The sequence below is a fragment of the Dasypus novemcinctus genome, chromosome 6 (assembly GCF_030445035.2).
Source record: "Dasypus novemcinctus isolate mDasNov1 chromosome 6, mDasNov1.1.hap2, whole genome shotgun sequence".
NCBI lineage: Eukaryota > Metazoa > Chordata > Mammalia > Cingulata > Dasypodidae > Dasypus > Dasypus novemcinctus.
Genome location: NC_080678.1, coordinates 34758597 through 34785323, shown reverse-complemented (window position 1 = coordinate 34785323; position 26727 = coordinate 34758597). Strand labels below are relative to the sequence as shown.

Sequence of the window (26727 nt, the reverse complement as noted above, 5' to 3'; positions counted from 1 at the left end):
TTGTTTCATACAGAAAGGGACAACATTTTCATTAGTAGATAACAAAGTACCAGGAAGAGGGCTTTTATGAGGAGGTTCTAATACCATATATTTTTCTTTTTTTAAATTTTTAAAGTTTTCTTCAGTGACATTAAAAACTAGTTTAGGCACAAGAAGAGTTCAGAAAGGTACACATAGAATCCCAGTGGGAATAGGAGATCCCAGCTTATTAATAAAGATTTTACTGGCATTTTTTGTACAAACTATGGTCTTATAATAGTATTTTAGGTGACTCCTATTTCCCATGGGTTTAAGATTCCCAACCAGTGAGACTGCATAGGCCAGTACCATAGCTAAATGGCCTCATTTCCCCCAGTTTGTACAGTCTGAGGCACAGGCAACAATAGATTATTTCTACTTCCCCTTTTTGGCTGTAAGGCAGCTGTCCTTTTAACTGGTAGTCTCACTGCTGGCTTTGCTCTTGCTATTAGCATTTCAACTGGAGTAGGAGCCACAGCTGAAGAAAAAGGGTCAAGCCTGAATAAGGCCTCTTGGTCCATTGTTGTAAAATCCTTATTGCCTTTTATTTGTTCCTTTAAAAGGCTATTGTCCTGGTTCATAGCCCAAGACTGAGTGAGGTGGCAGGTAAATGGAGTTCTTTGGTCATTATCAATTTGTGCTGGCATCCCATATAGGGCACTCACTTTTTCTAGGCAGCAAATATCAGCCTGTTGGTTACAAGAGTCCCACGGCAGTGAAAGCATACCTTGCCCCTTCCTAGAGTGGGAAAGACCCATGTAATCTATTTGCCATTGTGCTATTGGAGTCTGTGCTCAGCCAGTATGTCCCATCTAGTGAGGTAATTGTCACAACTGTTGGAGTGAGCAGGACAGACACTCATGGGTGAGTCCACGAGCTTCTGGCAAGTAACAGGCAGCTGGAACTGCTGGGCTAGGTGCCAGGGTCTGGTAGCCATGATGTCTGCCTTTTCTGTGGAGCTATCTGCTGCTTCTCACATCTCAGTGGTATGGCTCTGGATTTTTGCAAGGGCATTTGCCTTGACATTCCCAAGAGGGGTGTTAGAAGAGTGGGCAGGGACATGATAGACAGGTCTTGGTTACCTCTGGCAGATGCCCAGATATTCTTCCACAGATCTCTCTCCCACACAGAGGGTAGTTTACAATAGTCCATTGTTCCTATCTTATTTTTAGTATCTGCAATCCACTCCTGGATAGGGAAGGCAGTCTTCACAGTGATTGGACACTACTGGATTAAGCCCTCTACTTTCAACAGGGCATGGTATGCTGCATAGTTGCTTTTTAAAGGGACTATATTGTAATTTGGCCCCTTCCACAGTTGTGACCAAAACCCAAGGGGTATTTGTATAGAATGTAGCCTTTGCCACAAATCCCACCCAAAGCCAGTATTGGTACTAGCCACATCTAATTTACAGGGTAAGTCAGGGCCTACACTCCTTATGGCTTGAGCCTGTGCTATTGCCTTTTTCACTTTTTAATAGCAGCCTTCTGGGAGTCTTCTCATTCCCATGCATGACCTTTCCTGATTAACACATATAATAGTTTTAATATCTGAGCTAAATGAGGGATGAAGCGTCTTCAGTACATCAACTATATGATAAACACCATTAATGTGAGAAAACATTGACTTTATTGATTACAGCAGAGGGTATAGTCTTTGTCTTACCCAACCAAATAATGCCTAAGAATTTGACAAAGCAGCAGAGACTGTGCAGCTTGTCTCAATTGTTGCCCATCCCAGGTTCTCAAGATAAGAACCTCTGTGCTTCTTATAATTCTGAGAGAGAACTACTGGTTAACATAGTATCAATATAATGAGATAGGGTTACAGCCATAGGTTTCTTCCAGATCCTCTGCTACCAGGCCAGGCCAGATGGTTGAGCTATACATACAGACTTGAGGAAGCACTGTAAAGGTCCACTGTTGGACATCTCACATGGAGGTGAAGGCAGGCTGGCTTGACTTGCCTAAGGAGATACTAAAGAAAGTGATTAGCAAGATCTAAAACAAAGTGATAATGACATAACTGAGTAATAATTTCTTGCAACAAACCAGCAATGTTTGGGACTACTGCATACAGCAGTGATGTTACTTTGTTTAATTCACGATAATCTACTGTCAAGCGCCACCCCACATAGCAGCCCCCACTGGCCACTCTCTTTTTGTAGCCATAGAGTTGCTTCTTCAGCAGAGGCGGGGCAAATCAGACAATAGGAGCCAAAGCATCCGCTTCTTGATTCCCAGGCTGAGAGGTTGTTTCTGTGACACATAACATCTTTAAAATAATTAAAACTACGATTAACAACATTATACTTTTACCTAATATTATGTAGAAAACATTGTTAAACTTCTGGGAATTTAATACAATTTGTAAGTATTTATATAAACATTTTACTCATACAACTTTGATTAACAGAAGGTTAAAAATATCCCTTTCAATTTTATATCAGTTTCTAAATTCTTTTTACTTAATTTATAATACATCAAATGAACTTAACTATTTTTAGTACTTCACTTTTTCCTAGGTAAAAGCACAAATCTTTTGCAACAGTTTGAAATAAAAAGATAATTTTTAGGATTTGACTTTGAGAAAGCAAAATGTTAAAAATTATTAGGTTTGAGCATTATGTTCTTTTAAAAGTGAGAAGACTTGATTTTCTTAAACCATCAAGAACATGATAAGGTTAAAGTACAAGAAGCTATTTTGAAAAAACAGACTTCATTCTTTGTATATTGATTCTTCAGGAGAAAAACTCTTTATAAACTTTTACTAAAACAGACTGATGATTTAAGAAACTTTGCTACATTAATAGAAAAAGAACCAAATTTTAATTTTCCATCAGTATACGATTTGATACTAAAGATTTTAAAACTTTATAGGCCAATTAAATCTAGCTTAACAATGACCACAAAAATTCCTTTTCCACGAACCTGCACATTCTATATCCATTCAGCTTTTGTCCCACATTTCATTCTTTCTTAATAACAGTCATTTTATCTTAAGACAAAATTACTTTCTTTTCCCTTAATAATAAAAACACATTCTATATACCTTACACACTTAAGTTACCAAAGTGATTTTGGAAACTGTCTCCAAGCAAACTAACATACAATTACCATTAACACTAAACAAACCTGTCAGAATAGTGATTTAATTTGGTTATATGCAAACATAACTTTTCTTTATTTCAAATACCGAGCAGTATGCAATACTAGAAACAGTTTTTTGGAGGCAAGTTTGCAGGGGAGGCTGGTTTCTATCAGAACTAGGCCATGATTTAATTACAGGCTTTCAAAGCAGCCAGCATTTTTTATTTTTTTCTATTTTACTTTCATAGAGCTGTCTAGTTCAAAAGTTCTAAACTTTAACAGCACCAATTTTATCAATGTGGCTGTTCAGGCCCAATTAGAATTAGCATGGAACCAAAGTAGTGAATATTAATGTTGCTGAACTTTTCTGCTTCTCCAGCAGCTAAACTAATTCTATCAGCCCCCACTAGCCTACAATCACACCATCCAGGAGGCAGGGGTTTATGTTGTTGCTGCCAGAATATTGTCCTTATCTCAGTTAATTCTATGAGAATATTTTCTTACAAGCATGGTTTCACTGACAAGTTCCCTTCTTAGTGCTTCTGCTTGTGCAGGATGATGTATCTGTAATTTAATCTTCCTCAAGTCACCACGCTTTCACTTAGATGGCCAACTTTATCTGTGCTCTCTTGCAAAGCTGTGAGAAGAGGCCATGCAACAGCAGCAGCCAGAGCTTGTTGCTCCTTTTTCTTTATATATAAATTTTCAATGTTCTTTTCCAGCTGAACAAGTCCCATGGGTGTATAAGGGGCATCCCCCAAGTCTCTTACAGGGCCCTCCTCATCCATAAGCCCAACCAGCTCATAGCCCATAGAGGAACAGGGCCACCCCAGGATTTCCCCCACAAAATTAGGGATTATCCCTGCAGAATTCGGGATTACCCCCACTGACTTCCCCATAAAGGGTGAGATTTCTTCTGCATAATTCAAGATTTCCCACGCAGAACTCCTTGTAACTGACATGTTTTCCACAGCACTGCTACCATGAAAAGACTCTAGAATATCCTGCCAACTACGCCAATTGTTAACACAGGAGGTCAAGCCCAGGCAAGCTGACCGAATGTTTCGATATTCCAAAGAAACCACACGGGAGGCCAGCGGGAATAGACATGCCTTTAATACTAACAGGTCCCGATGGTGGCCAGCTGGAAGATACCACCAGCCCTCAAGGGGTATGAGCTTATAAAGGTATTATAGCAGGGGGGAAAAGGGACAGTGCCCAGAACAGCTACAGAAATGCTACAGAAATATGCTTGCGCATGTGATTCTGAAAATATTCTCAACACATCTTTGCTCTTATCTTCAAGGACCAGGCTGCTGGCAAGTGAGTATTTTAAGAACAAATTATGAAAATTAAAAATAACAAAAAAAAAAAGAGAGCAAATCGTGAAACCTAATTTAATTTCCTTTTTTTAAGGATCCACTATAGGATTATTTTAAATCACAATCCCTCTTAGTGTCCTGAAGATGTGATCTGAATACAAAGCCAAACACATGCAAATTTTTCAGAATGCTACTGTTTTATGAGGTGTTCCATGAATTCTTTCCTTTTACGTCTTATTATAATCACTGATATTTAAAGGTTCTACTAAGAAGACTGCTAGAAATAAAGAAATCAGGAACCCTGGATCCTGGTCTTAGCTATGCTACTCTTGGTCTCCCCTTATGTAAAATGATTTCTCTAAAATCTCCTCTAAATAGTCTCCACAAATCTCTTCTTAATGGTTCATTGTGTATGTGCTATTATTAATTAATTACTTAGCGATAATTCAGTAGGAGGGAATGTTCGATGGGAATGACTCAGGGGCAGAGGAGAAAAACTTGCTGTATCATTTCCACTTAGCAAGCAAATGCTAATTAATAAGTGGTTGCACTTAAACTTTGAACACTATAAAAGTTCAGTGTTCTAGATAATCCAAGAGTCATATTCTTTTAGTTAATGATTAGAGATAGACCTAAGTTTTCTTTCTTGGACAACATTTTGAAGTAGATACTCAGAGTAAATGGTTAACAGCAAAAAGATTGCTTTTGCTTCATATGTTTCTATTGGACCTAGTAATTCACGTTCTTTAAAAAATTAAATCTATAAATATGAAATACTGGAATGAAAGTGTCCCCCGCGCCCCCCCCCCCGAAAAAAAAGAAAAAAAAGTATTCCCAAATTCTCCCTTCAGAGACAATCTGAACATTTTGTCCTTCTAGAACAACAAAAAAATCTTTTTAGAAATATCCAGGGACCAAAAAGGATGTAGATAATTAAATTAACACTAATTTTTAAAATAAATATTTTCTTTTATTGCAAATTTACTCTCTTCCTGCAGCACATCGAATCTTTCGAGCTCCTGAGGCTCCAGCCTCTCCGAGGCCCTAAGCGCGGACAGTCCCGGAGTGGGGAACCTCCCGGCGCGGGGAAACTCCCACGCGCTCCCGCTGGAGATCCGCGCCAAATGCGGGACAGAGCGCGCGGGAATTAGCGTCGGCTGGTGCCTCGCAGAGTGCGCGCAGGTACCTAAGGTGCCCAGCTCTTCGAGGTCGTGCCCAGCTCTTCGAGGTCGTCCCCAGCGTGCCGCACGTTCGGGGCACAGGGGGATGCCTACCCCGCGTCTTTGCAGGCTCCTGGCAGGTGCAGCTCGTCGACCGCGGGGAGCCATCGTCCCCAGGTGCAGCCCGAGGCCCGGCCCTGGCCAGTGGCAGGAGAGGGCGCTGCGTGTCAGTTCCCTGCGCGGGAAACGCGCCCTGACCTGGGAGTGCTGGGGTCGGTTGCCGGGCTAAGTGAGAGGTGGGGCGCAGGCCGGGAGGGCAAAGGACAAAACTTATATGTAGAGTTTAGACTGTAGGAGTGCGACCTCTTGCGCTCCACCGTGCCACCTCCCGGGTTGCCAGTCTTCTGGAAGTTCAGCAGGAAACCGGTGATGTGTCCTCCCCCTTCTGGGTCCACTCCAGCTCTGACATCCTCCCATCCTTCCCCCGCAATCTGCCACCACTTTGCCGGAGAGAAGCCCCTAAACCCACCGCCAGATTCTAGCTGAGGGGCATTGCAGCTTAGTGGCAGGCGACATGACGAAAAGACAAAGTCCCCAGCTCATGGGAGGAGAGCCTTGGAGCAGAGCTCCCATGCCCAGGAAGCTGCAGTGTGGCATCATGTAGATGTCGCTCTCTAGGGACCTGGATTCCAGGGAATTTACTTTCCTACTCAGGAAATGCTGATTCAGCCCTGTAAGTTCCTAGGTGCTTGAGGAGAAACGTTCCCTTCCTAGAATTCACTAAGATCAGGTTACAGTGAAGTGCCACTTTTTTTTTTAAGATTTAAAAAAATTTCTCTCCCCATCCACCCACCCCTTCCCCAGTTGTCTGCTCTCTGTGTCCATTCGCTGTGTGTTCCCTGTGACTGCTTCTATCCTTATCAGCAGCACCGGGAATCTGTGTTTCTTTTTGTTGCATCATCTTGCTGTGTCAGCTCTCCGTGTGTGCGGCACCATTCCTGGGCAGGCTGAACTTTTTTTCACGCTGGGTGGTTCTCCTTACAGGGCACACTCCTTGTGCATGGGGCTCCGCTACGTGGGGACGCCCCTGCGTGGCATGGCACTCCTTGTGCACATCAGCACTGCACGTGGGCCAGCTCCACCCGGGTCAAGGAGGCCCGGGGTTTCAACCGTGGACCTCCCATGTGGTAGACGGATGCCGTATCCATTGGGCCAAGTCCGCTTCCCGCCACTGACACTTCAAGAGCACTTCTAATCCAGAAATTGCTGAGGTCGATGGATGTACTGTTAAAGCCAGGAGTTCTGAACTGTAGGAATTCACAACCAGCACTCCAGAAAGGTGGATGAACAGTTTTTTGTTATTGTTGTTTTTTAAAGATTTATTTATTTATTTATTTCTCTCCCCTTCCCCCCCACCCCGGTTGTCTGTTCTCTGTTTCTATTTGCTGCGTCTTCTTTGTCCACTTCTGTTGTCAGCGGCACGGGAATCTGTGTTTCTTTTCGTTGCATCATCTTGTTGTGTCAACTCTCCGTGTGTGCGGCACCATTCCTGGGCTGTACTTTCTTTTGCACTGGGCGGCTCTCCTTATGGGGCGCACTCCTTGCATGTGGGGCTCCCCTACACGGAGGACACCCCTGCGTGGCATGGCACTCCTTGAGTACATCAGCACTGTGTGTGGGCCAGCTACACATGGGTCAAGGAGGCCCGGGGTTTGAACTGCGGACCTCCCATGTGGTAGATGGACACCCTAACCACTGGGCCAAGTCCGCCACTGATGAACAGTTTTATTATGCATGGGCCCAGAGGAGAGTCAATCTCCAAATCCTAAGCCCCGTTTTTCAGTTTTCATTGGTTTATATAGGATTTCAGGTGGGATCAGCATAACTTTTGCTCATTGGCTAATGCATTGCTAGGCGAAATTTTGCAAGCAAGGGGTTACAGAGGCAGAATGCAGCTGCAAGGTTGCAGGCTGATTTACAGAAGCTGAGGGTAGGAGTGGGGGTGGGGAGTGAGGGGGGTGGGGGGTGAAGTCACTCATTTGGTATCTTTCTACTAGGCTATGTATTCATAAGCTGATTTACAGAAACAGGGGTAGGAGTTATTTATTTGATATTCTCCTGCAAGGCCATGCCCTCACAGGCCGATCCACAGAAGCGGGGGCAGGAGTGACTTGTTAGATATTTTGCAAGGTTATGCTTTTTATTCCTCAACAGTACTGCAAACAGGAAGAACTGAAGAAAAGGCCTTCCTTTCGGCCACATACTCTACCACTCCTCTCCTGACTTACTCACATGACTCTTACGTTCTACCTATACCAAACCACCACCACATCAAGCCTTGTCACACGTCCACATCTTAACATAATTGCATATTTGGCCAAGAATGTAACATTTTTCCCTGACCAAGACACAATTCAAGTTACCTTCTTTGAGAAATTTTCTTGATCTGCCTTATTAATGTAGAATAACTTATTTCCACTATACCTCCAAATACATCTCAATATAGTGTGTATTATATTTTAACTTTTACATGACTTCCTCCTAATGATAACTTGGTCCTTGACAGCTGAGGCCTACTCTTAATCATCTTCATCTTCCTAATACCAGGTATAAATCATACTTCACCAAATTTAAGATGCTCCTGATCTCAAGAAACTTTATTTTTCTACCACTAAGAAAAAAATGAACAAAAAGAGCTACCACTTCTACAAGGACAAAACATTAAGACTCACCTTGGTTTCAGAGATGATAAATACATAAAAGAGCACATCTTAGAATCAATATGGCAGGTGTTGAATAAATTTGTTGGACTAAAAAAAATCCTGGTATATAGTGAAGTTTCTCTGGAAGAACAAACAAAATTGCAAATAATAGATTTAAATTATGAATGAATTCACTGAAATAGATCTTAAAACCTGTCAGAAAGGGGAAAGTACTAAATGTTTTAGGTAGTTTTAAAAATGTATACTTAAAAAAATAGTAAAAGTTATCAATGGCACAAAATACTAATATTTCTAGAATAGATACAAAGGATCAGGGTTTAACTTTAGACAAACTAGAGAGAATGTGCTGGACTGTTCAATGTTTTTGGACAGAAGGATATTAGCATAGAAAGGAAGTAATTAATTTAGAATTTTATTTCACATCATTCCATAAAATATATTCCTTTTTTTTTTCTTTCTACCCCCACCTCAGTTGTCTGTTCTCTGTGTCCATTTGCTGTGTGTTCTTCTGTGTCCACTTCTATTCTTGTCAGCAACCCAGGAATCTGTGTCTCTTTTTTGTTGTTGTGTCATTTTGCTGCATCAGCTCTCCATTTGTGCGGCGCCACTCCTTGGCAGCTGGACTTCCTTTTGTGCTGGGTGGCTCTCCTTATGGGGTGCACTCTTTGCATGTGGGGCCCCCGTACGTGGGGACATCCCTGCGTGGCACGGCATTCCTTGCGCGTATCAGCGCTGCATGTGGGCCAGCTCCACACAGGTCAAGGAGGTCTTGGGTTTGAACTGTGGACCTCCCAAGGGGTAGGGGGACGCTATCCATTGAGCAAGTTTGCTTCCTATATAAAATATATTCTTGATAGGTCATAAAACAACAGAAGAAAATGAACTAGCATAAAGATATGCATTGGAGGGAAAATTACTCTTGTGAGTTCTGGGGAGAAAAGGGAAAAGTTTATTATCAGAAAACAGAAATATGTTCATATAATTTTCTTTTAATTTGCAAAAGAGAATTTTATAAAACAAATACTAAAATGAAAGCAACCAAACAGGAAAATATATCTGACAAAAATAACATGGGAGCAATATGAACAGTAAATTAGCACATGGAAAAATACATTTACCAGCAATTAAAACAAGTAAATTACAAAAAATTTCTCCAAGGATACAGAAGAAATGGCTACTAGTAGTTGCTTTCAGAACTGGAGGACTGAAGGAAAGAACCTAAAAGAAAATATGCATAAATTGTTAAATTCTGTAGAATGCTGTAGAATACTGGCTCCCTGAAAATATCACCAAAGTGTTCATCAAAATAATCTATAGGGAAGCAGACGTGGCTCAAATGATAGAGCGTCCGTCTACCATATGGAGGGTCCAGGGTTCGATCCCCAGGGCCTCCTGACCAGTGTGGTAAGCTGGCCCACATGCAGTGCTGCCGCGCGCAAGGAGTGCCATATCACACAGGGGGGTCCCCATGTAGGGGAGCCCCACATGCAAGGAGTGTGCCTCACAAGGAGAGCTGCCCCACATGAAAAAAGTGCAGCCTGCTCAGGAGTGGTGCTGCACACGCGGAGAGCTGACGCAGCAAAACAATGCAACAAAAAACAGAGGCATTTTCCCAGTGCCACTGGATAATGCAAGCGGATGCAGAAGAACACACAGTAAAATGGACACAGACAGCAGACAATGGCGGGGGGGGGGGGCGGCGGGGAAGGGGAGAGAAATAAAAAATAAATCTTTAGAAAAAAACCTATTGATAAGACAAAGCTGAGTTTATTCTTATGGCAGTATTAAAGAGGCCATTAGTTTATTTTAAAGTAAAAACTATAATTGCAATCATATAATTTCAATTTAAAATTCTTTAACTGTGGAGGTTGCATCCATAGAGCAGCAAGTACAGTGCTGGGCATTATGGATATGAGCTAAGTAAATAAAATGTGCTAGTCTCATAATCTTAAACATTTGTTTTGGATCTTTTTTTTTTTTGAGGTTCTGGGGGCCAGGAATTGAACCTGGGACCTTGTATGTGGGGGGAAGCTCTCACTCGACCACTGAGCCACATCAGCTCCCCTGCGTTAGCTTTTTCACTTGCTTTGCTTGTTTATTTGTGTTTGTTTTAAGAGGTATGGATAATCAAACCCAGAATCTCCCCTATGGGAAGAAGGCGCCCGCTTGAGCCACATTCACTTCCTATTGGGTCTGACTTGACATGAAACAGACAACTGTGTTGTACCAGTTATTCAAATTGTCCTATAAAGGGAAGGGCCATGTCTTTGGTATCTTGTGAGTAGACCCTTGTGAATATGCTGAAAGATCTCCAGACAGGATAACTTCTTTATCGGCACTCTATTTTCACAGAAACTATAATTGATATTAGGGCGATTTCAAGATCCAAAGTACACTCCCTAAGACAGAACCTTCATAGCAACTGCTGGAAGGGAAACTAATTCTCCAGTTATATTAGGACCCTTATAAGGACTGTATCTAACTCAAAGCAACTTGAATGAAGATATCTATTAATTCAAATAACCAAAAGCAAAGCAGTAGTACAGACCTCAGGAGTGATATATTCCAGTGGTTCTGCTCTACTTCCCTCTAATTCTTTTGGCTCTGCTCTCTTCTAGTGTCAACTTTATTCTCAAAGAATTGGTGAGATGGCTGCAACTGTTTTAGGACTCATTCAAATGTGAGAACGTATAGCAAAACAAATAAAAAACACAACAACAAACTTTTTCTGGCATTTCATTGGCCCAAATTCTTGAATCAATTACTGACAAGAAAGATAAGGCTACCTTTAGATTAATCGGGCCCATCCCTGAAGCTGTGGGTGAGGTCAGCATTCCCAAAGCACATGGGCTACATAGGGGAAGAATGATTTCTACAAGAAAATTAGGGTTAGGAAAAAAGAAGGGAGAGATGAAGGTTGGGTAGAAAACCAATGATGTTCACTAGGAATAAACCCTTAGTTTTGTTCCAGTCTGGACTCAGGAAAATATGGGAAATAATATCTGCTATTTACTGATTATAAAAAGGATTTGAAGTGGTTTACAAACATATATAAAACATAACAAGATAAAGTATAAGTGAAGAAAAACAGAAAAAAGATGAATCAAGGGATAAGCCCATTATAAAAAATTCATCCACTATGATCCTGTCTACTTGCTACACTTGGGATGCAGATTTGACTCTAAGCTTCTGCTTCTTATCTGTAAATGAAGGGGAGACACTTAATCAGTGACTGTATCAGTCAGGCCTCATTTGATTGTAAGTGACAGAGAGCCAATTAAAACCTGCTTAAACAACAAAAAAAGAAATTTATTGGCTCATTAAATAGAAAAGTCCATGAATGGATCTAGCTTTAGGCACAAGTGGGTCCAGAGACTCACACAATGCCCTCAGGACATTGCCTCTATGTTGGCTACGTTCATTTTCAAGTAGGCTCTTTGTACTTGGTGGAGCCACAAAAGCTCTAGGCTTACAAAGTCGTTATGGCCAATAATCCTGCAAAAAGAGTCTCTTTTCTGAGATCTCCAGGAAAAATTCTGGGTAGTACTCTAGATGGCCCTGTTTTGTTATGTTCTTATCCCTAGATGAATCAATATGGACAAAGTAATAAAGCATTCTGACTAGCTAGCTTGTTTCATTCCCCTCTGCTATAGGTAGAGGAAGTAAGGCTGTGTGATGGACAGTCCCACCAGGAGAGCCCCATCTTTCAGGGGCAGCTTCAGAAAAGAAAAAGTTAGACAGAGAAAAAAATAGTAAATGTCCTTAAGGTAACATAGTTCAGTATATAGAAAATATAAACAAATCAGTTCTTCAGAAGTCCAGCTATTCCTCAGTCTAATACTTAAGAAAAAAGGAAAAAAATTCTCCTCTAGGTCCTTAATAACACAACTATTTTATACAGCTCCTTTTTATTATTTCTCTTATTTAGGTCAGTGGCACAATGCAATCCAAATATACAACTATTTATGATTTAATCCAAAGATAAAACTTAGCACTTGTAGTGGTATGGATAAAATGAATACTCTTCAGGTGTCTTGTCACAATTCTTGTAGATGGGGAAAAGAAACTTACTCAAAGTAGAGTAGCCATTTTGAGAGATATGAACCTAATAGAGAATAAGAAACAGCACTGTTTCCATAATTTTCTTCAATCATGCTATGTTGAACTCCCTTTCCTGCCCTTGACCACATCTCAAGCAGAAGCTATACTTTTTTTAAAAAAATATTTTTATTTATTTATTTTCCCCTCTTCCCCTCCTCCCACCCTGCTGTTTTTGCTGTCTGTTGTCTTCTCATTTTCTCTCCTCTAGGATTCACCAGATTCGGTCCTGGAGACCTCTGATGGGGAGAGAGGTTCCCTGTCAATTGCGCCACCTCAGTTCTTGGTCTTTGCTGCGTTTCACCTTGACGCTCCCCATGTCTCTCTTTTGATGAATCATCATCTTGCTGCATGACTCACTTGTATGGGGCACTGGCCTACCACACAGGCACTGGTGTGGGCACTGGCTTGTTGTGCAGGCACGCTTTCTCTTCTTGTTTTTCACCAGGAGGCCCCAGGGATTGAACCCAGGTCCTCCCATATGGTAGGTAGAAGCTCTATCATTGAGCCACATCTGCTTCCAGAACCTATAGCTTTTTTACACTTTATGGTACTAAACGGCCCAGGCCAATCTAATCTAAAACTTGTCTCTCACATCTAAATTTTTTTGTAACAGCTCTATTGAGATACAATTTACATGCTATATAATTCATCAATTTATAATGTACAATTCAGTGTTTTTTGAGCATATGCACAGAGTTGGGCAATCATCACCACAGTGAATTTTGGAACACTTTTGCCATGCCAAAAAGAAACACATCTAATTTAAGTCCTCTCCCCTTTCTTGGCTCAAGGACCAGCTACCACTGGGGAAAGAAGTTTTGTTCTTTTTTCTTTTTTTTTTTAAAAGATTTATTTATTTATTTATTTCCACCCCCTCCCCTGGTTGTCTGTTCTTGGTGTCCATTTGCTGCGTCTTGTTTCTTTGTCCGCTTCTGTTGTCATCAGCAGCACGGGAAGTGTGGGCGGCACCATTCCTGGGCAGGCTGCTCTTTCTTTTCACGCTGGGCGGCTCTCCTCACGGGCGCACTCCTTGCGCGTGGGGCTCCCCCACGCGGGGGACACCCTTGCGTGGCACGGCACTCCTTGCGCGCATCAGCACTGCGCATGGCCAGCTCCACACGGGTCAAGGAGGCCCGGGGTTTGAACCGCGGACCTCCCATATGGTAGACGGACGCCCTAACCACTGGGCCAAAGTCCGTTTTCCTCTTTTTTCTTTTTTTCATTTTTTCTTGTTACTAAATTCCTCCTTCCCTAATAACAGATTTTCCAGGACTGGGGCAGGGAGGTAAGTACCAGGGTACCAAGAGGTAAAGGTCATTTCATTGAGCTGGTAGGGTGACCAATCTTTCTACTTTGCCTGGGTCAGGGGTGTTTCCTGGGATACAGGGCTTTCAATTCTAAAATTGGGAAGTTCCAAGCAAACTGGAATGGTTGGTCACCCTGTGAGCTAGTGCTGTTTGTAGGTGACTTTTTTTTAAATGGCTATATTGAGATTTAATACACATACCATACAATTTACCCATTTAAAGTGTACAATTTAATTGCTTTTAGTAAATTCACAGAATAATGCAATATATATATATATACCATAAACTTGCCATTTTAATCGTTTTTTGAGTGCACTATTCAGTGGCAGTAATTACATTCATGATGTTGTGCAACCATCATCACTCTCTAGTTGCAAAACATTTTTATCACCACAAACAGAAATTCAGCCCATTAAGCAATAACTCTCCATTCTCCCCTGCCCCTGGTCCCTAATAATCTCAAGTCTACTTTCTTATTAGGAATTGGCCTATTCTAGATATTTCATATAAGTGGAACCATACAATGTGTCTTTTTGTGCCTGGCTTCTTTCACTTAGCATAATGCTTTCAAGTTTATCCATGTTGTAGCATGAATTAAAACTTCCCTTTGTATGGCTGAATAATATTCCATTGTACATGTATAGCACATAGTGTTTATCTAGTCATCTGTCGATGGACACTTGGTTATTTCTGCCTTTTAGTTATTGTGGAACAATACAGTTGGGTATAATACCTAGAAATGGAATTGCAGGTTATATGGCAATTCTGTTCAGCTTTTTGAAAACCCATCAAACTTTTCCACAGTGGCTACACCATTCTACATTCCTACCAGCAATGTATGAGGACTCCAATTTCTCCACATCCTGGATACCACTTGTTACTTTCCTTTCTTTTTAAATTAAAACTCATTTCCCTTAAAGTCATCCTAACAGACATAGAGTGGTATATCAATGTGGGTTTCTTGTGTTTTTTGTTTTGGTGCCAAAACCTGGGATCTTATTATAGTTTTGCATTTCCGTAATGACTAATGAGGTTGGGCACCTTTTCATGTGCTTATTAGCATTTGTATATCTTCTTGAAGAAATATCTACTCAAATCTTTTTCCCATTTTTTAAAATTAGGTACCAAGGCTCGGAGACTGAATCCATATAGGTTGACCAGGATGAGGCATGACTATTCACAGGATTTGTGAGCTGTTGGAGGGCAGGCAGTGTTACACATTCATGGGTTAAACTCCTGGCTAATGCTTTCCTGAAAATACCTAAAAGCAAAGCTATCAAGGTTTCTTGATGTTCTTTTAGCATATAAAATAATTAAAGTCATTAATAAGTTCTTCTGGTTTAAAATAAAAGCATCTGGCTGTGGTCATGTAGAAAAGGCAGCTGAACTGCATAATATATTTAAGGCTTTTAAATTCTGAGTTATCTCACCTGGAAAAAATGGGGAGTTCGCAAAAGGAAATTTAATAAAGATTTAGCTCAAGTATAGAAATACATGCCAATATACTAAATACTAAGCAAAGATCCAAAATGTGGGATATTTAAAATATATTTCTCTTGGATCAGCACCATAAAGATACTTAGTTTTCTGTATAATCTATGTCATGTTTTTAAGTATAGGTGAGTTAAAATTGTTTCTGATAAAAAATCACAAACACCGCAGAAACCCATTAAAGATACAAACAACTTTCAAATGAATTTGACATCAAGGTAATACAATTCACTTGGAAGGGCATCATAATAACTTCCACTGAATTTTGATAGTAAGACATTTTTTTGTCAATTTTCTATCACTAGAATATTTTACACCTCACACAAAGGAGGCATTAGTTCTATGAACTTAAGAAAATTATTAGAGTCAACTTGGGGGTGAAGAATTTGTGCAGAAGTAGTGATAGATACTTGTTCTCTTCTTGTTATCAAGTGCAGTTTCTTCCAAGTTGTTTCTCAGCCCTGGGTTGATGTACAGTTCATCAGAAGGAATTCTAGGGTATCTTTGCTGTCTTTGTTCCCAGCAGCCAGATATAAAGGGGTCAAGAGGTCTTTCATTTGGGCATTGATATCTGTGTCATGCTGAAGTAAGAAGCCAGTCTGGTATTATTCCACTTGCAAGTGCTGTGCAGGGGTTTCCGGCCATTTACAGTGACTGCGTGGATATCAGCCCCTTCCGCAATTAGCTCATGGACATCTCATTGTCTGCTGTAGGCTGCTCAGTGAAGAGGGCATTGTTCATGAATTCCAAAAATAGTTATTGGATTATGTTTTTAAACTAGTCTATCAGAGGTATCACTTTTAATTGATTAAATTATGATTAGGGCTTTGACTGGGCCACATCAGTAGGTGTTGAGTTCCTACCCCTTGAAAAGACATGGCAAAGGACAGAGTTGGGAGTTTTGAGCTGGAGCCCAGGAAGTGAATACAAAGGAGGACACAGAGGAATAGAGATGGCTTCCTAGACACGGCAGAAGCCCAGGGGAGAGACAGAGCCGTTCTCCTGATAATCTATAGCTGGCCTTGTGGAGAGAGCACAGCAGCTGAGCGTGGAGAGAAAAGGAACCCAGGGAAGAGAGGAACCCAAGAAGCCTGAACTCTTGGCAGATATCAGCAGCCATCTTGCCCCAACATGTGGCAACAGACTTTAGTGAGGGAAGTAACTTATGCTTTTTGGCCTGGTAACTGTAAGCTTCTACCCCAAATAAATACCCTTTAAATAAATAAATAAAAGTCAACATATTTGAGGTATTTTGCATCAGTACCCCTTTGGCTAATACACTAGTGTATAGAAATACAAATGATTTTTCCATGTCGATTTTGTATCCTGCAACTTCGCTGAATTTTATTACTAGCTCTAATAGTTTTCTTGTAGATTCTTCAGGATTTTCTGCATATAGGATCTTATCTGTGAATAGAGGTAGTTTTGCTTCTTACTGTCAGTGAAAGCTTGAAAGGCATAAAGGAAGATTGTTGGTAAAGTTGTAAGGGTTATCAAAAGTGAAAGCTGAAAAGACCTCAAAGACACTATTGGTAGGGGCTTGAAGGAAAGTGAGGAAAATCTTAATGGAAGCTGAAGAAAAGGGTATGCTTGTTATGTAGTAGGGGAAATTCTGGCAACATTCTTAAATGTAGTAACATGGAAAACAGAAAGTATATCTACTAAATTCATTGATATGGCTGGGGAGATTTCCAGGCAGTATGTACAAAGAGTCAGTTGGTTTCTTCTAGCTGTTTGTTCTGGAAGGCAATGATTCTGGAAGAAATAAACTTAGTTAGAATTCTGAGGATACATGTTCCTTCTGAAAGGATAAAGAAAATGGTGCTACATGGCCCCAAAAAAGGGGCCAGCCATGACCCCCATGGGAATGAGAAAGGCCAGGTACCTCCAGAGGTTACGTCCTCCCAAAGCTGATGGGCTTGATCTTGTACATTTCACATGCTGTCTAGGAAACTGCCACTCCCAGTTCCCACAGTGTGGTTATGCCTAGGACAGCTAAGGGAGTCATGAGGAGAGGCACTGCCCTAGACATAAACTCACAAAGACAAAAGAGGCAACAACAAGATAAGCATAAAGCAAGCAACATAATGACAAGCCTTAAAAGAGCCATTTTTTTATATTATAGGCATGTTCATTAATTACTTAGAAAATGAATTAAGGTTACAAAAACTTTGAACATGTTCAATATCCTTCTGCATGTTATCTAGAAGAGATATTATTATATTCATCAGGTATATTGGAATAGCAGTTAATACTAATCAGTGCACTAATCAATGGACAAGTTCCTCTTTGAATTCCCCTTAAAACATCTAGATTCCCAGTAGGTTTCCATACATGTTGTCTCTTCATGGGAGCAGGCCATAATTCCAATTGTGTCTGTTTAGGTTCTATTCACATTGCTCTGGTAATTATCACTCCACTTGGTATATCCTTCACACAGCCAGCATGCTGTAGCACCACTAGCCCTTGGAGGCAAGTTCCAGTGCGTTCTCAGGCCTGGTGCATAGCGCCCTTTGGCACTATGGAGAAGCGCCAGTCTGGAGGCAATGTCCACTGTAAATCTGGCCATAGCAGGTCATCACTGGCTACTGCAGGAGTCCAAAACTGCAACGTACTTTCCATCCACTTCAGGCACCATGTCCAGAGAAGTGGTAGATAACTTTTTTATTTTAGTGGTCTTAGTAACTGACCTACTTTAAATGGAGAGGCACAATGCAGGATACTGGGGCCTGGTTTGAGTGCACAAGAGAGTATGACAATGCTGAAGTCTATCATTTAATTTTTATACACTTTCTAACACTTCAAATGCATTTTATAACATAGTAAATGAGCTCAACTATTTTTAGTACTTTACTTTTTACTTCTACACCTTTACCATGATTACATTAATTAACAGGTATTTTACTTTAGCCCTATAGGAAAAACTACTTTCTCCATTATTTTATGGAAACCTAAGAATCCCCATGGAATCAAGATTATCTTCCCCCTACCTCCAGTTTAATTTGCAGATTGAGGTGTCTTTGACAGGTTTTAAAGGCTGTTAAAATTTAATTGGGGAATTACAGGACAGACTATACAAAACAAGTTTATTCTCTAATATCCCCTCTGTCCCTATCATTTTATTTTTTTTATTTTTTTATTTTTTTAAAGATTTATTTATTTTATTTAATTTCCCCCCCTCCCCTGGTTGTCTGTTCTTGGTGTCTGTTTGCTGCGTCTTGTTTCTTTGTCCGCTTCTGTTGTCAGCGGCTTTGTCCGCTTCTGTTGTCGTCAGCGGCATGGGAAGTGTGGGCGGCGCCATTCCTGGGCAGGCTGCACTTTCTTTTCACGCTGGGCGGCTCTCCTCACGGGCGCACTCCTTGCGCGTGGGGCTCCCCACGCGGGGGACACCCTTGCGTGGCACGGCACTCCTTGCGCGCATCAGCACTGCGCATGACCAGCTCCACACGGGTCAAGGAGGCCCGGGGTTTGAACCGCGGACCTCCCATGTGGTAGACGGACGCCCTAACCACTGGGCCAAAGTCCGTTTCCCTATCCCTATCATTTTAAATCCCAAGCGTAGCAGACAGAATTCTAGGCTAAACTCACATCTCCCCTTTCTTTCTACCCCCAGCCCATCCCCTTTGTTTCCTACACCAATTGTACTGGAAATCTGTCAAGTTTAGAAGAATATCCTGTGGATAGGATAGGCTATAGATAGATTATGGAAGAATTCAGGAAAAAACAAGTTTTTGTTCCCCCTAGTTTCTTTATTCAGGTTTTATGTGACTTTTTAAAAAACTATTATTCTTTGTTGTTTTTAAAAAAATTTTTTTTTCTTCTTTATTTTCTTTTAATGTTACATTCAAAAAATACGATGTCCCCATATACCCCCCACCATCACCCACCCCACCCTTCCCACAACCACAACCTCTTTGGTTTTACGTGACTTTTATCCTGTTTGGTTTCTCCAATTTGAGCTGCAGAAGTACTCATTTACCAATATTAGTGCTTCTTTAATTTTTGACCATTTAAATAGAGCTCTTTTAAGAATTTTCATTTATTAATTTGATATTACGATCCAGAGGTATGAAAATACACAGTGAACAGACAAACACAAAAAGACTTAAGGCAAACCAACAGAAACATAAAGCTCACTCATTTGACTCCTAACTCTCATACCTTCGGTATGGCTATGTCCAAGCTCTCCATCCTTCCAGTTTACACAGTTTTACAACATAATTGATCATCAACTCGGCGTAGGCGATCGGTTAAGGAATCTTTCATCTCTGCCTGTGCTAGGACTTTTCCTTTCTAACCTTAACTTTCCTTCTCCATGGCACACAGAGGCCTTTGCCACTTCTTCAGCTTCAGTAGCCACCTGCAAGTCTCCAAAGAGGGGTCATACTATAGGTGCCACTAACTGGCAGTCTCCCTTCTCCTTATTTAAGAGCAGCTGCACTGCTATCTGCTGTAGCAGACAGGACACCTGCCAGAGTGTTTTTGGGTGTCCCCATATTCTCTGGGCAGTCTCCACTAGTCCTGGAGAGCAGCTGCTGCTCCCCACATGGAAGTTATAGGCTAACCCAGGATCTCCCCTGTGAATTCTCTTTTCCCTGAGCTCATGCATTCTACTGCCAGTTGTCCTTCAGTTTCCTAGCTGTGGCTTGCCAATTATTACATCCCAGCTCTTGAAGGGCATGAGCTGGTGAGGCCATGATACCAAAGAATGCATCTGGTATTTATTCAAGCATAAGCTTTACTGGGACTTATGAACAGGAGAAAATCTCTGATGGCAGCAATTCAGAAAATGAATGAAGTTAGCGCTCCACAAAGAGATGAGAAAATGAGGGGTGATAGGTAAAGGGATTCAGAACAAGGACATTCCATAGGTCATGCAGGTGGCAAGGAGCTGAGCATTTGGGTGGGGGGAGGTTGGGTCCCTACACAAACTTAATAGAGGCAGAAAGTAGATTTTGGGTTACTAGGGACTGAAAGGAGGGGAAATTGGGAGTTATTGCTTAATGGGTAAAGAATTTCTGGATTGGAGCATTAAAACTTTTTAATAATGGAAACTGATGATATTAGCAAGATACTGTAAAATAAATTAATGGCACTGAATGGTATACTTGTGGTTAAAATGGCAAATTTTATGTTACCACTATGTCACCACAAGTTAAAAAAAAAAAAAAAGGAAGAAGCTAACTCATGATTAAATACAGAACGAGTGACCTTGAAAATGAATAGTGCATGAATTAGAGGAGGTAAATGCTCGTCCTGATTAAGTGAGATGATATATGTAATGACTGGAAAATAATAAGCACTCAATACAGGTAATAATATTACCATTCATTATGGAGTTGGGATTTAAGCTGACTTGAGGACACAAAGGAACTATATTTATTTATTCATTCATTCCAAAAGTATTTGAATCATATTTATTAAGTACTTTTCAAGCACTTTATTAGACATTCAGGTAAAATGGAGTCATAATAGATCAAGTTCCAAACCTCAGGAAGCTTGGGAGAAGGGGAGGGAGATAAATAACTGAAAAGAAGAGGGTTTCTTAATGTTTATTGTTGCATGGACCCCTTTGCCAGTCAGGTGAAATGAATATTAGTGTAATTTATTTATTGCATACATTCAAAAGTGAAGGATATGTTAGATTTCAGTTAGAAGTCAGAGAAAAAAAGGTAACAAGTTGAGTTTTTGTTTCAATTCAAGCTCAAGGAACCCCTGAAATCTTTCCACAAATCCATGGACCCTTGGCTAAGAACCCCTGGAATAGAGAAGTATAGATAGTTCTCACTGCTTTGAAGGAATTAAAAAGGGTATTAGGAGAAAAAAAAGGTATTAGGATCACTAAGATCACTAATAAGAGATTGACTTTCATCTGGACAATGACATGACACTCAGGCTGAGACCCAAAGGATGAGAAGGAGCTGGCTGAGGACAGGGGATTTCAGGTAAGAATCACAGTAAAGGCAATGCCATAAGATGGGAAAGCATTTCACCTTTTTAAGTACAGAGGGGAGAGTGAGAAAGAGGGTTGGATAAGCAATAGGAGAAATAGGCAGAAGGCAATTTTCATGCAATCTTGTAGGCAAGGATAGGTTTGGATTTTATTCACAGCCTCCCTATATGGAAAGGGGGTACATAATATTGTGATGGGTGGAGCAGAAGAGAAGAATGAGCAAGGCATGCATGTGGGCAAGTGAACACAGAAGCTTGGCTGGAAAGGGCACCTGTGGTGGAAATAGCAGGACACAAGGCTGGAGTTCAAAAATTTTGGCTACATTCTAAGGGCTAAAATTAGCTTTTACTCTTACTTCCTGTAAACAATATGACATTCTTGATTATTCATAAGAGGAATAATTTAATGAATTAAAAAACTGTCTAGCATATTGTGGCAGGAAATTACAAAATATGTAAGTGGACTCTACCTAATTACTAAATCTATTATGAACACTGTTTTACGGGATAGTCACAGACTGATGGACAAGAAACTAGAGTAAGAAAATATTGCTGGACCAATTAAGGTGGGCCTTGCCTGCAGTGCTTCTCCTGCTGCCTCCTCAACAATCCTGCTCAACCCCCGTGTGTCACCTTCTCCCTCATTCTGGCTTCCTCCTGGCACATAAGCATACACTCCCCTCTCTTGAAGTCTCTTCAAACACTAAGATAATAGCCTCTCCAAGGCCCCAACACCTCTAACTACTGCCCTTTTGCTCTCCTTACAGAAATAAGGGCCTGCAAGAATCATGTGCATTCCCTGTCCCCACTCCTAATCTCTAATTCAAGCCACTTTTTCGCTCATCATGATCTCAAACTCATCCTTAACTAGCCCACCACTCTACTGAAATTGCTCTCCTAAGCTTACCAACTACATTCTGAATATAATGGGTACTTTCCTTTCCTTATAATTTCCCACCATCTATTTTAATTTTGCAGCATTTTATGTTGGTTTGATTATATTCTGTCCATACCTCCACCTTCACTTCCTCATATCCTACTTTTTGGTTCTCCTTCTACCTCTGTTCCTCCTTCTCAGTGTCCTTGTCCATTGTTTACACCTTATATATTGGTGTTCCCCAAGATTCAATCTCCTGTCCACTTCCCATCTCACTTTACATACTCTAAGTGATGTCATCCAAACTGATGGCTTCAACTGTATCAATATGCCAGTGATTCCCAAATCTTTGCCTCCAGAGCCCCACATCTGAATTTCCACCTTGACTCTCATGGGTATCTCAACTAAAACTCTTCCACCACAATTCTTCCCCTCTCTTTCCTTTCAGGATGATTATTACCCTTATCTACCCAATTATCTAAGCCGGAAAACTGGAAGATTTCCTTGACATTTCTCTTCATAATAACATATAATTATTAATGGATGCATGTCAATTCTACTTCCTAAATATGTTTTCTTAATTATACCCAACTGCTTCTTTTGCCTAGTCTTAGTTAAGCCTTTTGTCACTTACTGCCTGAAATCTGCCAACATCTTCAAACTAGTTTCTTTGCCTTTAGCTATGACTCCCTCAAATTCATCCTCTACACTGTGACGAGGATGGTCTTTAGGAAATGCAAATTTGGCAATGTTATCTTGTAGAGATTGTAATACAAGAACTATAATATTCATCATTTTAATTTATCACAATCTACTTCAGATTAATTCCAGAAAAATATACAAACTTTGCTTTAGCATACCTGAATTTCCTGTCTCCTTTTTGCTTATTGTCATATACATTGCATTTATGTATGATAAACCAATCAATACAATGTTATTGTGATATATATAATTGCTTTAGAGAGTCTCATGTTTTGGTGGTTTTAAGCGGCATGTGCTCCAGAAGCACATGTTCATAAATCTAATCCAATCCTGTGGGTATGAATCCAATGTAAGTAGGGCCTTTTGATAAGGTTATTTCTGTTAGGGTGTGACCCATCTCAATCAGAATGGGGGTGGGGGGGAGACAGAGAGAGAGAGAGAGAGAGAGAGAGAGAGAGAGAGAGAGAGAGAGAGAGAGAGAGAGAGAGAGAGAGAGGCACAGAACAAAGAAGCTGAAACAATGAAATCTGGAAAAGAAGGGAAAGACCAAAAGACATCTCCACATGCCTTGCATGTGGCAGAGGAACAAAGGATTGTTGCTAGCCACTTTTTGGGAGGGAAGCATTTCCTTGATGATGCCTTTATTTAGATAATTTCATGGTCTCAAAACTGTAAGCTTGTAAACTAATAAATTCCCATTGTTTAATCAGAACCATTTCATGGTATCTGCTCTGAGCAGCTCAGGACACTAAAACATTTGTCATTTAAAGAAGTTAAAAAAACATATAACTACAAAGTCTCTTACATTAACCCACATATTTATCATTTTTGGTGCCCTTCACTTCAATGGATTTGGGTTACAATCTGGAGTAACTACTTTCCATCTTGAAGTACTGCATTTAGTATTTCTTGTAAGGAATGTGTGCTACCAACAAATTCTCTCAGCCTTTGTTTACCTGGGATTTTATTTTTACTTTCCTTTTTGAAGGGTAGCTTTGCTGGATATAGAATCCTTGGCTGATAGTGCTTTTCCTCATCAGTTTGAATGTCATCCCACTGCCTTGTGACCTCCAAAGGTTAATCATATTGATGCTTCCCTTACGTGATAGGTGGTTTTTCTCATTTTACATAGTGGCATTCCCTAATATCTTGCTTTCCCGATTTTCTCTGTCTTTAAGTTTGACCTTGATTTATCTAGGTGTCTTTGTGTTTATCCCACTTGGAGTCTGTTAATGTTTGGGATGTGTAGATTATTATTTTAAATCACATTGGGAAAGTTTTCAGACTTTCTTTCTTTTTTAGTGAAATTTATGCACTTATTTTATTTTTTGCAATAGAGAACACACACCCACATATATAACACTCAAATGGTATCAAAGATTTCTAGTCAAAAGTCTCCCTCCTCCCCTAAATCCCAAGCACATATATATTCATCCTCTTTTCCAGAGGTTCTCACCATTACAGTTTTGAGTGTCTTCCAAAGAGATGCTCTATGCATATAGAAATATCACATATACAGGCACGTGCACACACACACTTTTAGGACACTGATAGCAGGATATTCTAACATTATGCTGCCCTTTGCCTCTTCCTTTAATAAAATAATTATTTTAAATTGTGATCAAATATACATAAATCATTTTAACCACTTAAAGCAGATAAGAGGATGTGTATATTCATTTTTTCCTCAGGTTTGGGAAGTTTGGGGCTATTATTATTTTTTTTTCCTGCCCTATTCTCTCTCTCTTATCATTCTGGAAAGTCAATGATCCATATATTGGTATGCTTGATGGTACCCCACAGGTCCCTCAGGCTCTGTTCATTTTTCCTTACCATTTTTCCTTTCTGCTCCTCACATTGGATACTTTCAATGGTCTTATCTTCAAGTTCAGTGATCCTTTTTTCTGCCTGTTCACATCTGCAGTTGAATCTATTTAATGAGTTATTCGTTTCAATTACTGTATTTTAGCACTCCAAAGCTGGTTCCTTTTGATAATCTCCATTTATGTTATTCAGACAATGTTTTCGTAATTTCCTTTAGTGCTCTGAATATGGAATCGTTTAGCTCATTGAACATATTAATACAAAGACAGTTGATTTAAAGTCTTTGACTAACAGTTCTAATACATGAACTTCTTCAGGCATGGTTTCTGGCAATGGATGGTTCCTGTGAATGGACCATACTTTCCAGTTTCTTTCTGTATTTTATAATTTTTGGGTTTAGAACTGGACATTCTGAATATTTTGTTGTTTTAACTATGGAGATCTAGGTCTCTCACTCCTCTGGGATTGCTAGTTTTTGTTTTAGTTGTTGTTATTGAGGGCTGGAGCCATCAATTAGTGACTTCTGCAAACTATTTTTGTTCCCAATCAGTGACTGGAAAGAGAAAAGAGGGAAAAAAAATTCCTGCCTCTTTAAGACTCTGCTGTCACTTCTGCCCGTGGGTTCTTGGAACAATGGCCTTTCAGAACAGGCCCTCCAGTAATCTGAAGTAGCTGATCAAAACCAGTGATCAGGGAAGAGGATGTGGCTCAAGCAGCTGGGTGGCCATCTACCATATTAGAGGTTGAGGGTTCAGTTCCTGGTGCCTCCTAAACAAGACGAGCAAGACAGCAAGATGACACAGTGAGATGATGCAATGAAGAGACGCAGCAAGGAATCACAAATAGAGACATAACTAGCAAGGAATGGAGATGGCACAAGTGATTAGGTGCCTTCCTCCCACATGGGAGAACCCAGAATTGATTCCCAGTGCCTCCAAACAAACAAACAAACAAAAAACACCAACAGAGGGCAGGCAGCAAGTGCAAACAATGGAGGGAAATAAAATAAATCTTTAAAAAATAATCGGTGATCAGAACACATACCCCTGGATTTTCTTTTTTTTTTAGGAGGTACCATGGATTGAGCCTGGGACCTCATACATATAAAGTAGGTACTCAACCACTGAGCTACACCTGCTCCCTGATCCCTAGGTTTTAAAGGGTGAGGTCCTTATACTCCACCCTGACACCAGCACCCGGAACCCAGGTTACAGTTTCCACTGCTGCCATTACAGAGATGGGGGTGGTGCATGGTAGCTGCAGCAAGAAAGGTAAAATTCACTGACAATTACCACAACTTACCAGACTTTTCCTCCACCTCTTCCCCGAATGCTACACAGTGCTCCTTAGACTCCAGAGTTTCAATTTTGTTGATTCAGAGTTCCTGCCAGTACAGTAGTTGTTTTGGTGGAGGGACTGATTCTTATAGCTTCCTACTCTACCATTTTCCCACAACCCCCCTTGGTCATTGTAGCAGTTTGATATGGTTATGAATTCCAAAAATAGATATTGTATTATGTTTGTAATCTGGTCTGTACCTGGGCATGATTAAGTTGTTATTAGGGCTTTGATTGGGCCACGTTATTAGGGCGTTAAGTCCCCACCCCTTGGTGGGTAGGGACTCACAGATAAAAGGCAAAGGACAGAGTTGAGGGATTTGATGTTGGAGTTTTGATGTTGGTGTTTGATGCTTAAGCCTTAAGTTGGAGCCCCAGGAAGTAAGCTCACAGAGGAAACAGAAGCAAGACCCAGGAAGAGAGGAACCCTGAGCCCAGGAAAAAGAGGCCTGAGGAAGGGAGGAACCCAGGATGCCTGAACCCTCGCAGGTTCTCCGAAGATTATGGTAGTTAAGGTCTGTACCCCCCAGGTCTGAGAGGGGTGGACCTGTCCCCTATGGATTAGGGAAGGCCAGGTGGACAACTCATTACTCTGAGAGGGCTGAGCTTGCATACCAAAGGTTAGGGAACACCAGGTGGTCAACTTGTTGGTCTGAGAGGGTTGAGCCTGTATGACAAAGGTTAGGGGTAATGTTGTCTTCATGTCACCATACTAGGGGGGTTAAGACGCTAACCCAGAGAAGCGGACTTGGCCCAGTGGTTAGGGCATCTGTCTACCACATGGGAGGTCTGCGGTTCAAACCCCCGGGCCTCCTTGACCCGTG

At 40.8% G+C, this 26727-nt stretch overlaps 1 long non-coding RNA gene across 1 annotated transcript in view; it reads right to left on the bottom strand.

The window, feature by feature from the left end:
* Positions 1 to 1624: 1624 nt before the first annotated feature.
* Positions 1625 to 26727, bottom strand: part of LOC111764318 (uncharacterized) — a 46400-nt gene continuing 21297 nt past the window's right edge. Inside the window, exons 2-3 of the long non-coding RNA XR_002796956.3 lie at positions 8322 to 8432; positions 1625 to 1995 (exon numbers count right to left, since the gene is read on the bottom strand). This is a non-coding gene — a long non-coding RNA (uncharacterized lncRNA). The remainder of the gene's footprint in view (positions 1996 to 8321; positions 8433 to 26727) is intronic.